Source organism: Ascidiella aspersa, chromosome 5 (assembly GCF_963924565.1).
Source record: "Ascidiella aspersa chromosome 5, kaAscAspe10.2, whole genome shotgun sequence".
NCBI lineage: Eukaryota > Metazoa > Chordata > Ascidiacea > Phlebobranchia > Ascidiidae > Ascidiella > Ascidiella aspersa.
In genome coordinates this window covers 8925044-8927543 of record NC_139451.1, presented here as the reverse complement: position 1 = coordinate 8927543, position 2500 = coordinate 8925044, and the positions used below count along the sequence as shown (strand labels likewise).

Here is a 2500-nt window from a genome sequence, read left to right as displayed (position 1 = left end):
TTCCTCCGCTTAGTAATATGCTTAAATTCAGCGGGTAGCCTCGTCCGACCTCAGGCCGAAAGTAAGGACCGGGACTATTCTTCCCGTTCCGCGCTCGCCGTCGGCGCCGCGCGCCGCCGCGCACCTCGATTCCCGCCCTTGAGCCGCCAGCCGTTGGCCTCTTCGAGGTCGACTCGCCGCCGCCGCGCGGGATTCTGGTCGCGATCGTCGCGCATCGTGCCGTGCTGTCTTGAGCGGGACGGGCGCTCGCGCGTCCGACGCCGCAGCAGCCGCGCGGAGAAATCCCCGCGCGGAACGTTTGCAACGCGACCCTGAGGCGGGCGCGGCCCCGGGATTGACCCGAGGCCGCAATTTGCGTTCAGAACGTCGATGCTCAATGTGTCCTGCAATTCACACTAATTCACGCAGCTAGCTGCGTCCTTCATCGACTCACGAGCCGAGTGATCCACCGCCAAGAGCCATCCACGATTGTTTCGCTCGCACAGTGCCTCGCACTATAGGGTGACAAAATAGACCGCGCCGAGCGGTCGGCCAGGCCGACGCTTGAAGCCGGAGCGCGCGGCACCGCGGCACTCGACGCGCAAACATTACCGGGTGACCGAATCGCAGGCCGGCGCGCCGCTCCTCGCGGGTCGGGCGCCGGGTAGCAAAGACTTTTTCTCTCGCTTGTCCGAGTTTCGCGTTCGCCGAAGCGTTTGCGAGACCGTTAATGATCCTTCCGCAGGTTCACCTACGGAAACCTTGTTACGACTTTTACTTCCTCTAAATGATCAAGTTAGATCGTCTTCTCGGACGCCGGCTCGACCGTTGCCGGCCGCGCCAGGTCCAATCGGAGGACCTCACTAAACCATTCAATCGGTAGTAGCGACGGGCGGTGTGTACAAAGGGCAGGGACGTAATCAACGCGAGCTAATGACTCGCGCTTACTGGGAATTCCTCGTTCAAGGGAAATAATTGCAATTCCCTATCCCTAGCACGACCGGGGTTCAGCGGGTTACCCAGACCTGTCGGCCAAGGCGAGCACATGCTGATCCGGTCAGTGTAGCGCGCGTGCGGCCCCGAACATCTAAGGGCATCACAGACCTGTTATTGCTCAATCTCGTGTGGCTAAACGCCACTAGTCCCTCTAAGAAGTTAGACGCCGACCGATTGGGTCGCGTAACTAGTTAGCAAGCCAGAGTCTCGTTCGTTATCGGAATTAACCAGACAAATCGCTCCACCAACTAAGAACGGCCATGCACCACCACCCACAGAATCAAGAAAGAGCTCTCAATCTGTCAATCCTCACTGTGTCCGGGCCGGGTGAGATTTCCCGTGTTGAGTCAAATTAAGCCGCAGGCTCCACTCCTGGTGGTGCCCTTCCGTCAATTCCTTTAAGTTTCAGCTTTGCAACCATACTTCCCCCGGAACCCAAAGACTTTGGTTTCCCGCAAGCTGCCGGAGAGGTCGTAAAACTAACGCCCCCCGATCGCTAGTTGGCATCGTTTATAGTCAGAACTAGGACGGTATCTGATCGTTTTCGAACCTCTGACTTTCGCTCTTGATTAAAGAAAACATTCTTGGCAAATGCTTTCGCAGTCGTTCGTCTTGCGCCGATCCAAGAATTTCACCTCTAACGGCACAGTACGAATGCCCCCGTCTGTCCCTCTTAATCATTACCTCGCGCTCCGAAAACCAACAAAATAGAACCGAGGTCCTATTCCATTATTCCATGCACCATTATTCAGGCGAATCGCCTGCTTTGAACACTCTAATTTTTTCAAAGTAAACGTTCCGGCCGCCGCCGACACTCAGTCAAGGGCACCGGCGGAGAACCGGAGGTGAGGCCAGGACGGCCAGTACACGCCTTGCGACGGACCGGCCGCCTGCGCCCAAAATCCAACTACGAGCTTTTTAACCGCAACAACTTAAATATACACTTTTGGAGCTGGAATTACCGCGGCTGCTGGCACCAGACTTGCCCTCCAATGGATACTCGTTAAAGGTTTTAAAGTGTACTCATTCCAATTACAGGGCCTCGTTTAGAGTCCTGTATTGTTATTTTTCGTCACTACCTCCCCGCGTCGGGAATGGGTAATTTGCGCGCCTGCTGCCTTCCTTGGATGTGGTAGCCGTTTCTCAGGCTCCCTCTCCGGAATCGAACCCTGATTCTCCGTTACCCGTAAGAACCTCGGTAGGCCAGTACCGTACCGACGAAAGTTGATAGGGCAGACACTTGAATGATCCGTCGCCGGTGCGAGACCGTGCGATCCGCAAAGTTATCCAGAGTCACCAAAGGTTGCGGGCCGAAGCCCGGTCGGTTTTTGGTCTGATAAAAGCACGCCTCCCGCGAGGTCGGCGCTTCACGCATGTATTAGCTCTAGCATTTCCACAGTTAACCACGTAAAACGTACGATCAAATGAACCATAACTGATTTAATGAGCCATTCGCAGTTTCACTGTACGAGAGCTCGTACTTAGACTTGCATGGCTTAATCTTTGAGACAAGCATATGACTACT

At 55.3% G+C, this 2500-nt stretch overlaps 2 non-coding genes and 1 pseudogene across 2 annotated transcripts in view; all 3 read right to left on the bottom strand.

Annotated features, from left to right (window-relative positions):
- LOC146142566 (large subunit ribosomal RNA) overlaps window positions 1–58 on the bottom strand; it is a 3679-nt pseudogene extending 3621 nt beyond the window's left edge.
- A 248-nt stretch (window positions 59–306) lies between these two features.
- On the bottom strand, window positions 307–460 carry LOC146142565 (5.8S ribosomal RNA). Its single transcript, XR_014499390.1, has one exon. It is a non-coding gene; the product is annotated as a 5.8S ribosomal RNA (ribosomal RNA).
- Window positions 461–707: 247 nt separating this feature from the next.
- LOC146142564 (small subunit ribosomal RNA) overlaps window positions 708–2500 on the bottom strand; it is a 1811-nt gene continuing 18 nt past the window's right edge. Inside the window, exon 1 of the ribosomal RNA XR_014500857.1 lies at window positions 708–2500. This exon is cut by the window's right edge and continues 18 nt beyond it. This is a non-coding gene — a ribosomal RNA (small subunit ribosomal RNA).